The sequence below is a fragment of the Hyla sarda genome, unplaced genomic scaffold (assembly GCF_029499605.1).
Source record: "Hyla sarda isolate aHylSar1 unplaced genomic scaffold, aHylSar1.hap1 scaffold_610, whole genome shotgun sequence".
NCBI lineage: Eukaryota > Metazoa > Chordata > Amphibia > Anura > Hylidae > Hyla > Hyla sarda.
Window position 1 is genome coordinate 21,423 of NW_026610625.1, and position 12,942 is coordinate 34,364.

The window sequence follows — 12,942 nt, forward strand, 5'->3', positions numbered from 1 at the left end:
CAGGTAGGGCATGACATGATAGGCAGCTGCCTTGATAGCGGGTGGGTGCTGAATGTTCCTAATTGACAAAATAAGATTAATGCTTATGAAGAAATATAAAATCTCATCCCTTCCCCAATATCGCGCCACACCCCTACCCCTTAATTCCCTGGTTGAACTTGATGGACATATGTCTTTTTTCGACCGTACTAACTATGTAACTATGTAACATAACATGGGGGGGGGGGGGGTCTCCTGGCTGTTCACACAGGTGTGTCATTGCTGTACATTGACCATGCATTGCTTCTGTGGTATTGCAAAGGCAAAGACAAATGCTTCCAGCCATCCATTGCACTAATGGATTGGTTATCAGCTGGCTGTCTATGTCCCGCATCAATATAGACCAAAGTACAGAGGGTTAGGCTATGCTATTGTGCACCTACCTGATGCATCAGAAGGTGCGAGGCCCTTGCTAAATTCTGTGCACAGACTTTGAGATCTATACTTTAGACTGTATCTAAACCTGCTCCAACATGGACTGACATTCTGGCCTACTTTCAGCCGATGCGACTTGTCTGTCGCTGAACAGTCGCTTTTTATGTATTCAGCACCTATGTATAATGTTGTAAAAATGCTCTAGAAGCTAAAGTCGCAGAAATGTCACACATATTTGGCCTGCAACTTTCTGTGCGACAAATTCAGACAGGACAAATCAGTATAAATCCTTAGAAAATTATCCCCCAGTGTCTCCATCTGCTGGCGGTATTGAATAAGCATTGCTGCACTGATGGGGTATGCATTAGACGAAAAAAAAGAAGAAAAAGAAGAATAATACGCCCAGAAAAGAGGCGAAAAGGAGAAAAACGTAAAAAAACGTGAAAAAAAAGTAAGAGGAAGAGAAGGGAAAAAAAGGTGGAAATGGGTTTAAAAGTGATTTCGGCGGAGAAATATATATATATATATATATATATATATATATATATATACGCGCACACACACACATATATATAAACGTATTCTCCGTTGAGATATTGCAGCCGCTGCTGTGTCCAGGCCCAGGAGCCTTAGCACTGTGCTGTGATGTCACTCAATACCACTGACATCACTAGGTGTAAACAACATCTCTCCTTTGCTGTGTATGTGACTATGGAGCTGTTTGGTGATGTCGTCTATTATGGCCTTCATAGAAGCAACAGGAGATTGTTGCATCCATCTAGAACCCTCAGAACTACAGTGCTATGATGTCACTCACTTCCACAGGCCTTGCAGAGTGTAAACAACAACAACCCAGCTTTGTTGTGTATGTAACCATAGGGATTTGTGATGTCACCTAGAACCTTCACAGCAGCGACAGCTTTATGAGGAGCATCAGCACTGCTCTGCCTGAGCAGAACCATCACCGCCATAGGTTGTCAAATAACCCGGGTTTAACCCACACAGGTAAGTCCAATGGGGTGCAGGCATGTCCTCTATGCTTACAGCTTCCCGTGGGTGTTGGTTTGATACCGTTTGGGGACAGCCAAGGAGGCATCTGCAGGCAACAAAGGTAGGTGTGTGCTTGTGTGTGTGTTTCCTATGCAGATCCTAAGCCCAGTGTCACATGCAAGTAGGAGGAGTAAGAAGGGTTCCTGGCAAATCCGGGTTATGGATTGCATTTAAAAAGGCCCCGTGGGAGTGCAATGGGCCCCTGTCTTGCTGCTTAGCAATAATGGTATGGGTTTAGGTTCTGCTGTGTGTACTGGTGGTTGACTGCCCCCCAGCCCAGAGTGTGCATGGAAAATTGTCTGGCAGCCTCCCTGACAGCAAGCAGTGATAGTGCCCATGAAGGGCACCTTGTTGGGCCCGCCCCTTTCACGGTTATCGCTTCTCGGCCTTTTGGCTAAGATCAAGTGTAGTATCTGTTCTTATCAGTTTAATATCTGATACGTCCCCTATCTGGGGACCATATATTAAATGGATTTTTGAGAACGGGGGCCGATTTCGAAGCTTGCTTCCGTCGCCCTATGCATTGACCCGATATGGCAGTATCTTCGGGTACAGTGCACCACCCCCTTACAGGGTTAAAAAGAAAGATTCCTACTTTCATTGCTACCTGCTTGCTGGCTAGCCAGCTAGCCAGCCCTGTGGGCCTTGCTGCTGCTGCAGCCAAAAAACAAAAGGTGGTGCTGCTGCTGCTTCTGCTGCTTCTGCTTCTGCTTGTGTCTGGCCGCTGTTGGAGCGTCCAGGCACAGGACTTCTGCTGCTGCTGACTAAATGGCCTCCTTAATTGGATCATTTGAGTAGCCAGCACACCTGTGCAGGTAGGGCATGACATGATAGGCAGCTGCCTTGATAGCGGGTGGGTGCTGAATGTTCCTAATTGACAAAATAAGATTAATGCTTATGAAGAAATATAAAATCTCATCCCTTCCCCAATATCGCGCCACACCCCTACCCCTTAATTCCCTGGTTGAACTTGATGGACATATGTCTTTTTTCGACCGTACTAACTATGTAACTATGTAACATAACATGGGGGGGGGGGGGTCTCCTGGCTGTTCACACAGGTGTGTCATTGCTGTACATTGACCATGCATTGCTTCTGTGGTATTGCAAAGGCAAAGACAAATGCTTCCAGCCATCCATTGCACTAATGGATTGGTCATCAGCTGGCTGTCTATGTCCCGCATCAATATAGACCAAAGTACAGAGGGTTAGGCTATGCTATTGTGCACCTACCTGATGCATCAGAAGGTGCGAGGCCCTTGCTAAATTCTGTGCACAGACTTTGAGATCTATGCTTTAGACTGTATCTAAACCTGCTCCAACATGGACTGACATTCTGGCCTACTTTCAGCCGATGCGACTTGTCTGTCGCTGAACAGTCGCTTTTTATGTATTCAGCACCTATGTATAATGTTGTAAAAATGCTCTAGAAGCTAAAGTCGCAGAAATGTCACACATATTTGGCCTGCAACTTTCTGTGCGACAAATTCAGACAGGAAAAATCAGTATAAATCCTTAGAAAATTATCCCCCAGTGTCTCCATCTGCTGGCGGTATTGAATAAGCATTGCTGCACTGATGGGGTATGCATTAGACGAAAAAAAAGAAGAAAAAGAAGAATAATACGCCCAGAAAAGAGGCGAAAAGGAGAAAAACGTAAAAAAACGTGAAAAAAAAGTAAGAGGAAGAGAAGGGAAAAAAAGGTGGAAATGGGTTTAAAAGTGATTTCGGCGGAGAAATATATATATATATATATATATATATATATATATATATATATACGCGCACACACACACATATATATAAACGTATTCTCCGTTGAGATATTGCAGCCGCTGCTGTGTCCAGGCCCAGGAGCCTTAGCACTGTGCTGTGATGTCACTCAATACCACTGACATCACTAGGTGTAAACAACATCTCTCCTTTGCTGTGTATGTGACTATGGAGCTGTTTGGTGATGTCGTCTATTATGGCCTTCATAGAAGCAACAGGAGATTGTTGCATCCATCTAGAACCCTCAGAACTACAGTGCTATGATGTCACTCACTTCCACAGGCCTTGCAGAGTGTAAACAACAACAACCCAGCTTTGTTGTGTATGTAACCATAGGGATTTGTGATGTCACCTAGAACCTTCACAGCAGCGACAGCTTTATGAGGAGCATCAGCACTGCTCTGCCTGAGCAGAACCATCACCGCCATAGGTTGTCAAATAACCCGGGTTTAACCCACACAGGTAAGTCCAATGGGGTGCAGGCATGTCCTCTATGCTTACAGCTTCCCGTGGGTGTTGGTTTGATACCGTTTGGGGACAGCCAAGGAGGCATCTGCAGGCAACAAAGGTAGGTGTGTGCTTGTGTGTGTGTTTCCTATGCAGATCCTAAGCCCAGTGTCACATGCAAGTAGGAGGAGTAAGAAGGGTTCCTGGCAAATCCGGGTTATGGATTGCATTTAAAAAGGCCCCGTGGGAGTGCAATGGGCCCCTGTCTTGCTGCTTAGCAATAATGGTATGGGTTTAGGTTCTGCTGTGTGTACTGGTGGTTGACTGCCCCCCAGCCCAGAGTGTGCATGGAAAATTGTCTGGCAGCCTCCCTGACAGCAAGCAGTGATAGTGCCCATGAAGGGCACCTTGTTGGGCCCGCCCCTTTCACGGTTATCGCTTCTCGGCCTTTTGGCTAAGATCAAGTGTAGTATCTGTTCTTATCAGTTTAATATCTGATACGTCCCCTATCTGGGGACCATATATTAAATGGATTTTTGAGAACGGGGGCCGATTTCGAAGCTTGCTTCCGTCGCCCTATGCATTGACCCGATATGGCAGTATCTTCGGGTACAGTGCACCACCCCCTTACAGGGTTAAAAAGAAAGATTCCTACTTTCATTGCTACCTGCTTGCTGGCTAGCCAGCTAGCCAGCCCTGTGGGCCTTGCTGCTGCTGCAGCCAAAAAACAAAAGGTGGTGCTGCTGCTGCTTCTGCTGCTTCTGCTTGTGTCTGGCCGCTGTTGGAGCGTCCAGGCACAGGACTTCTGCTGCTGCTGACTAAATGGCCTCCTTAATTGGATCATTTGAGTAGCCAGCACACCTGTGCAGGTAGGGCATGACATGATAGGCAGCTGCCTTGATAGCGGGTGGGTGCTGAATGTTCCTAATTGACAAAATAAGATTAATGCTTATGAAGAAATATAAAATCTCATCCCTTCCCCAATATCGCGCCACACCCCTACCCCTTAATTCCCTGGTTGAACTTGATGGACATATGTCTTTTTTCGACCGTACTAACTATGTAACTATGTAACATAACATGGGGGGGGGGGGGGGTCTCCTGGCTGTTCACACAGGTGTGTCATTGCTGTACATTGACCATGCATTGCTTCTGTGGTATTGCAAAGGCAAAGACAAATGCTTCCAGCCATCCATTGCACTAATGGATTGGTCATCAGCTGGCTGTCTATGTCCCGCATCAATATAGACCAAAGTACAGAGGGTTAGGCTATGCTATTGTGCACCTACCTGATGCATCAGAAGGTGCGAGGCCCTTGCTAAATTCTGTGCACAGACTTTGAGATCTATACTTTAGACTGTATCTAAACCTGCTCCAACATGGACTGACATTCTGGCCTACTTTCAGCCGATGCGACTTGTCTGTCGCTGAACAGTCGCTTTTTATGTATTCAGCACCTATGTATAATGTTGTAAAAATGCTCTAGAAGCTAAAGTCGCAGAAATGTCACACATATTTGGCCTGCAACTTTCTGTGCGACAAATTCAGACAGGAAAAATCTGTATAAATCCTTAGAAAATTATCCCCCAGTGTCTCCATCTGCTGGCGGTATTGAATAAGCATTGCTGCACTGATGGGGTATGCATTAGACGAAAAAAAAGAAGAAAAAGAAGAATAATACGCCCAGAAAAGAGGCGAAAAGGAGAAAAACGTAAAAAAACGTGAAAAAAAAGTAAGAGGAAGAGAAGGGAAAAAAAGGTGGAAATGGGTTTAAAAGTGATTTCGGCGGAGAAATATATATATATATATATATATATATATATATATATATATATATATACGCGCACACACACACATATATATAAACGTATTCTCCGTTGAGATATTGCAGCCGCTGCTGTGTCCAGGCCCAGGAGCCTTAGCACTGTGCTGTGATGTCACTCAATACCACTGACATCACTAGGTGTAAACAACATCTCTCCTTTGCTGTGTATGTGACTATGGAGCTGTTTGGTGATGTCGTCTATTATGGCCTTCATAGAAGCAACAGGAGATTGTTGCATCCATCTAGAACCCTCAGAACTACAGTGCTATGATGTCACTCACTTCCACAGGCCTTGCAGAGTGTAAAAAACAACAACCCAGCTTTGTTGTGTATGTAACCATAGGGATTTGTGATGTCACCTAGAACCTTCACAGCAGCGACAGCTTTATGAGGAGCATCAGCACTGCTCTGCCTGAGCAGAACCATCACCGCCATAGGTTGTCAAATAACCCGGGTTTAACCCACACAGGTAAGTCCAATGGGGTGCAGGCATGTCCTCTATGCTTACAGCTTCCCGTGGGTGTTGGTTTGATACCGTTTGGGGACAGCCAAGGAGGCATCTGCAGGCAACAAAGGTAGGTGTGTGCTTGTGTGTGTGTTTCCTATGCAGATCCTAAGCCCAGTGTCACATGCAAGTAGGAGGAGTAAGAAGGGTTCCTGGCAAATCCGGGTTATGGATTGCATTTAAAAAGGCCCCGTGGGAGTGCAATGGGCCCCTGTCTTGCTGCTTAGCAATAATGGTATGGGTTTAGGTTCTGCTGTGTGTACTGGTGGTTGACTGCCCCCCAGCCCAGAGTGTGCATGGAAAATTGTCTGGCAGCCTCCCTGACAGCAAGCAGTGATAGTGCCCATGAAGGGCACCTTGTTGGGCCCGCCCCTTTCACGGTTATCGCTTCTCGGCCTTTTGGCTAAGATCAAGTGTAGTATCTGTTCTTATCAGTTTAATATCTGATACGTCCCCTATCTGGGGACCATATATTAAATGGATTTTTGAGAACGGGGGCCGATTTCGAAGCTTGCTTCCGTCGCCCTATGCATTGACCCGATATGGCAGTATCTTCGGGTACAGTGCACCACCCCCTTACAGGGTTAAAAAGAAAGATTCCTACTTTCATTGCTACCTGCTTGCTGGCTAGCCAGCTAGCCAGCCCTGTGGGCCTTGCTGCTGCTGCAGCCAAAAAACAAAAGGTGGTGCTGCTGCTGCTTCTGCTGCTTCTGCTTCTGCTTGTGTCTGGCCGCTGTTGGAGCGTCCAGGCACAGGACTTCTGCTGCTGCTGACTAAATGGCCTCCTTAATTGGATCATTTGAGTAGCCAGCACACCTGTGCAGGTAGGGCATGACATGATAGGCAGCTGCCTTGATAGCGGGTGGGTGCTGAATGTTCCTAATTGACAAAATAAGATTAATGCTTATGAAGAAATATAAAATCTCATCCCTTCCCCAATATCGCGCCACACCCCTACCCCTTAATTCCCTGGTTGAACTTGATGGACATATGTCTTTTTTCGACCGTACTAACTATGTAACTATGTAACATAACATGGGGGGGGGGGGGGGGGTCTCCTGGCTGTTCACACAGGTGTGTCATTGCTGTACATTGACCATGCATTGCTTCTGTGGTATTGCAAAGGCAAAGACAAATGCTTCCAGCCATCCATTGCACTAATGGATTGGTCATCAGCTGGCTGTCTATGTCCCGCATCAATATAGACCAAAGTACAGAGGGTTAGGCTATGCTATTGTGCACCTACCTGATGCATCAGAAGGTGCGAGGCCCTTGCTAAATTCTGTGCACAGACTTTGAGATCTATACTTTAGACTGTATCTAAACCTGCTCCAACATGGACTGACATTCTGGCCTACTTTCAGCCGATGCGACTTGTCTGTCGCTGAACAGTCGCTTTTTATGTATTCAGCACCTATGTATAATGTTGTAAAAATGCTCTAGAAGCTAAAGTCGCAGAAATGTCACACATATTTGGCCTGCAACTTTCTGTGCGACAAATTCAGACAGGAAAAATCAGTATAAATCCTTAGAAAATTATCCCCCAGTGTCTCCATCTGCTGGCGGTATTGAATAAGCATTGCTGCACTGATGGGGTATGCATTAGACGAAAAAAAAGAAGAAAAAGAAGAATAATACGCCCAGAAAAGAGGCGAAAAGGAGAAAAACGTAAAAAAACGTGAAAAAAAAGTAAGAGGAAGAGAAGGGAAAAAAAGGTGGAAATGGGTTTAAAAGTGATTTCGGCGGAGAAATATATATATATATATATATATATATATATATATATATATATACGCGCACACACACACATATATATAAACGTATTCTCCGTTGAGATATTGCAGCCGCTGCTGTGTCCAGGCCCAGGAGCCTTAGCACTGTGCTGTGATGTCACTCAATACCACTGACATCACTAGGTGTAAACAACATCTCTCCTTTGCTGTGTATGTGACTATGGAGCTGTTTGGTGATGTCGTCTATTATGGCCTTCATAGAAGCAACAGGAGATTGTTGCATCCATCTAGAACCCTCAGAACTACAGTGCTATGATGTCACTCACTTCCACAGGCCTTGCAGAGTGTAAACAACAACAACCCAGCTTTGTTGTGTATGTAACCATAGGGATTTGTGATGTCACCTAGAACCTTCACAGCAGCGACAGCTTTATGAGGAGCATCAGCACTGCTCTGCCTGAGCAGAACCATCACCGCCATAGGTTGTCAAATAACCCGGGTTTAACCCACACAGGTAAGTCCAATGGGGTGCAGGCATGTCCTCTATGCTTACAGCTTCCCGTGGGTGTTGGTTTGATACCGTTTGGGGACAGCCAAGGAGGCATCTGCAGGCAACAAAGGTAGGTGTGTGCTTGTGTGTGTGTTTCCTATGCAGATCCTAAGCCCAGTGTCACATGCAAGTAGGAGGAGTAAGAAGGGTTCCTGGCAAATCCGGGTTATGGATTGCATTTAAAAAGGCCCCGTGGGAGTGCAATGGGCCCCTGTCTTGCTGCTTAGCAATAATGGTATGGGTTTAGGTTCTGCTGTGTGTACTGGTGGTTGACTGCCCCCCAGCCCAGAGTGTGCATGGAAAATTGTCTGGCAGCCTCCCTGACAGCAAGCAGTGATAGTGCCCATGAAGGGCACCTTGTTGGGCCCGCCCCTTTCACGGTTATCGCTTCTCTGCCTTTTGGCTAAGATCAAGTGTAGTATCTGTTCTTATCAGTTTAATATCTGATACGTCCCCTATCTGGGGACCATATATTAAATGGATTTTTGAGAACGGGGGCCGATTTCGAAGCTTGCTTCCGTCGCCCTATGCATTGACCCGATATGGCAGTATCTTCGGGTACAGTGCACCACCCCCTTACAGGGTTAAAAAGAAAGATTCCTACTTTCATTGCTACCTGCTTGCTGGCTAGCCAGCTAGCCAGCCCTGTGGGCCTTGCTGCTGCTGCAGCCAAAAAACAAAAGGTGGTGCTGCTGCTGCTTCTGCTGCTTCTGCTTCTGCTTGTGTCTGGCCGCTGTTGGAGCGTCCAGGCACAGGACTTCTGCTGCTGCTGACTAAATGGCCTCCTTAATTGGATCATTTGAGTAGCCAGCACACCTGTGCAGGTAGGGCATGACATGATAGGCAGCTGCCTTGATAGCGGGTGGGTGCTGAATGTTCCTAATTGACAAAATAAGATTAATGCTTATGAAGAAATATAAAATCTCATCCCTTCCCCAATATCGCGCCACACCCCTACCCCTTAATTCCCTGGTTGAACTTGATGGACATATGTCTTTTTTCGACCGTACTAACTATGTAACTATGTAACATAACATGGGGGGGGGTCTCCTGGCTGTTCACACAGGTGTGTCATTGCTGTACATTGACCATGCATTGCTTCTGTGGTATTGCAAAGGCAAAGACAAATGCTTCCAGCCATCCATTGCACTAATGGATTGGTCATCAGCTGGCTGTCTATGTCCCGCATCAATATAGACCAAAGTACAGAGGGTTAGGCTATGCTATTGTGCACCTACCTGATGCATCAGAAGGTGCGAGGCCCTTGCTAAATTCTGTGCACAGACTTTGAGATCTATACTTTAGACTGTATCTAAACCTGCTCCAACATGGACTGACATTCTGGCCTACTTTCAGCCGATGCGACTTGTCTGCCGCTGAACAGTCGCTTTTTATGTATTCAGCACCTATGTATAATGTTGTAAAAATGCTCTAGAAGCTAAAGTCGCAGAAATGTCACACATATTGGGCCTGCAACTTTCTGTGCGACAAATTCAGACAGGAAAAATCAGTATAAATCCTTAGAAAATTATCCCCCAGTGTCTCCATCTGCTGGCGGTATTGAATAAGCATTGCTGCACTGATGGGGTATGCATTAGACGAAAAAAAAGAAGAAAAAGAAGAATAATACGCCCAGAAAAGAGGCGAAAAGGAGAAAAACGTAAAAAAACGTGAAAAAAAAGTAAGAGGAAGAGAAGGGAAAAAAAGGTGGAAATGGGTTTAAAAGTGATTTCGGCGGAGAAATATATATATATATATATATATATATATATATATATATATATATATACGCGCACACACACACATATATATAAACGTATTCTCCGTTGAGATATTGCAGCCGCTGCTGTGTCCAGGCCCAGGAGCCTTAGCACTGTGCTGTGATGTCACTCAATACCACTGACATCACTAGGTGTAAACAACATCTCTCCTTTGCTGTGTATGTGACTATGGAGCTGTTTGGTGATGTCGTCTATTATGGCCTTCATAGAAGCAACAGGAGATTGTTGCATCCATCTAGAACCCTCAGAACTACAGTGCTATGATGTCACTCACTTCCACAGGCCTTGCAGAGTGTAAACAACAACAACCCAGCTTTGTTGTGTATGTAACCATAGGGATTTGTGATGTCACCTAGAACCTTCACAGCAGCGACAGCTTTATGAGGAGCATCAGCACTGCTCTGCCTGAGCAGAACCATCACCGCCATAGGTTGTCAAATAACCCGGGTTTAACCCACACAGGTAAGTCCAATGGGGTTCAGGCATGTCCTCTATGCTTACAGCTTCCCGTGGGTGTTGGTTTGATACCGTTTGGGGACAGCCAAGGAGGCATCTGCAGGCAACAAAGGTAGGTGTGTGCTTGTGTGTGTGTTTCCTATGCAGATCCTAAGCCCAGTGTCACATGCAAGTAGGAGGAGTAAGAAGGGTTCCTGGCAAATCCGGGTTATGGATTGCATTTAAAAAGGCCCCGTGGGAGTGCAATGGGCCCCTGTCTTGCTGCTTAGCAATAATGGTATGGGTTTAGGTTCTGCTGTGTGTACTGGTGGTTGACTGCCCCCCAGCCCAGAGTGTGCATGGAAAATTGTCTGGCAGCCTCCCTGACAGCAAGCAGTGATAGTGCCCATGAAGGGCACCTTGTTGGGCCCGCCCCTTTCACGGTTATCGCTTCTCGGCCTTTTGGCTAAGATCAAGTGTAGTATCTGTTCTTATCAGTTTAATATCTGATACGTCCCCTATCTGGGGACCATATATTAAATGGATTTTTGAGAACGGGGGCCGATTTCGAAGCTTGCTTCCGTCGCCCTATGCATTGACCCGATATGGCAGTATCTTCGGGTACAGTGCACCACCCCCTTACAGGGTTAAAAAGAAAGATTCCTACTTTCATTGCTACCTGCTTGCTGGCTAGCCAGCTAGCCAGCCCTGTGGGCCTTGCTGCTGCTGCAGCCAAAAAACAAAAGGTGGTGCTGCTGCTGCTTCTGCTGCTTCTGCTTCTGCTTGTGTCTGGCCGCTGTTGGAGCGTCCAGGCACAGGACTTCTGCTGCTGCTGACTAAATGGCCTCCTTAATTGGATCATTTGAGTAGCCAGCACACCTGTGCAGGTAGGGCATGACATGATAGGCAGCTGCCTTGATAGCGGGTGGGTGCTGAATGTTCCTAATTGACAAAATAAGATTAATGCTTATGAAGAAATATAAAATCTCATCCCTTCCCCAATATCGCGCCACACCCCTACCCCTTAATTCCCTGGTTGAACTTGATGGACATATGTCTTTTTTCGACCGTACTAACTATGTAACTATGTAACATAACATGGGGGGGGGGTCTCCTGGCTGTTCACACAGGTGTGTCATTGCTGTACATTGACCATGCATTGCTTCTGTGGTATTGCAAAGGCAAAGACAAATGCTTCCAGCCATCCATTGCACTAATGGATTGGTCATCAGCTGGCTGTCTATGTCCCGCATCAATATAGACCAAAGTACAGAGGGTTAGGCTATGCTATTGTGCACCTACCTGATGCATCAGAAGGTGCGAGGCCCTTGCTAAATTCTGTGCACAGACTTTGAGATCTATACTTTAGACTGTATCTAAACCTGCTCCAACATGGACTGACATTCTGGCCTACTTTCAGCCGATGCGACTTGTCTGCCGCTGAACAGTCGCTTTTTATGTATTCAGCACCTATGTATAATGTTGTAAAAATGCTCTAGAAGCTAAAGTCGCAGAAATGTCACACATATTGGGCCTGCAACTTTCTGTGCGACAAATTCAGACAGGAAAAATCAGTATAAATCCTTAGAAAATTATCCCCCAGTGTCTCCATCTGCTGGCGGTATTGAATAAGCATTGCTGCACTGATGGGGTATGCATTAGACGAAAAAAAAGAAGAAAAAGAAGAATAATACGCCCAGAAAAGAGGCGAAAAGGAGAAAAACGTAAAAAAACGTGAAAAAAAAGTAAGAGGAAGAGAAGGGAAAAAAAGGTGGAAATGGGTTTAAAAGTGATTTCGGCGGAGAAATATATATATATATATATATATATATATATATATATATACGCGCACACACACACATATATATAAACGTATTCTCCGTTGAGATATTGCAGCCGCTGCTGTGTCCAGGCCCAGGAGCCTTAGCACTGTGCTGTGATGTCACTCAATACCACTGACATCACTAGGTGTAAACAACATCTCTCCTTTGCTGTGTATGTGACTATGGAGCTGTTTGGTGATGTCGTCTATTATGGCCTTCATAGAAGCAACAGGAGATTGTTGCATCCATCTAGAACCCTCAGAACTACAGTGCTATGATGTCACTCACTTCCACAGGCCTTGCAGAGTGTAAACAACAACAACCCAGCTTTGTTGTGTATGTAACCATAGGGATTTGTGATGTCACCTAGAACCTTCACAGCAGCGACAGCTTTATGAGGAGCATCAGCACTGCTCTGCCTGAGCAGAACCATCACCGCCATAGGTTGTCAAATAACCCGGGTTTAACCCACACAGGTAAGTCCAATGGGGTTCAGGCATGTCCTCTATGCTTACAGCTTCCCGTGGGTGTTGGTTTGATACCGTTTGGGGACAGCCAAGGAGGCATCTGCAGGCAACAAAGGTAGGTGTGTGCTTGTGTGTGTGTT

At 45.8% G+C, this 12,942-nt stretch overlaps 5 non-coding genes across 5 annotated transcripts; all 5 read left to right on the plus strand.

The window, feature by feature from the left end:
- Positions 1–1,838: 1,838 nt before the first annotated feature.
- LOC130341053 (U2 spliceosomal RNA) lies at positions 1,839–2,029 on the plus strand. The gene has a single exon (XR_008881055.1). It is a non-coding gene; the product is annotated as a U2 spliceosomal RNA (small nuclear RNA).
- A 2,088-nt stretch (positions 2,030–4,117) lies between these two features.
- LOC130341054 (U2 spliceosomal RNA) lies at positions 4,118–4,308 on the plus strand. The gene has a single exon (XR_008881056.1). It is a non-coding gene; the product is annotated as a U2 spliceosomal RNA (small nuclear RNA).
- Positions 4,309–6,396: 2,088 nt separating this feature from the next.
- On the plus strand, positions 6,397–6,587 carry LOC130341055 (U2 spliceosomal RNA). The gene has a single exon (XR_008881057.1). It is a non-coding gene; the product is annotated as a U2 spliceosomal RNA (small nuclear RNA).
- A 2,092-nt stretch (positions 6,588–8,679) lies between these two features.
- Positions 8,680–8,870, plus strand: LOC130341027 (U2 spliceosomal RNA). Its single transcript, XR_008881042.1, has one exon. It is a non-coding gene; the product is annotated as a U2 spliceosomal RNA (small nuclear RNA).
- Positions 8,871–10,958: 2,088 nt separating this feature from the next.
- LOC130341056 (U2 spliceosomal RNA) lies at positions 10,959–11,149 on the plus strand. The gene has a single exon (XR_008881058.1). It is a non-coding gene; the product is annotated as a U2 spliceosomal RNA (small nuclear RNA).
- The last annotated feature ends 1,793 nt before the right edge of the window (positions 11,150–12,942 follow it).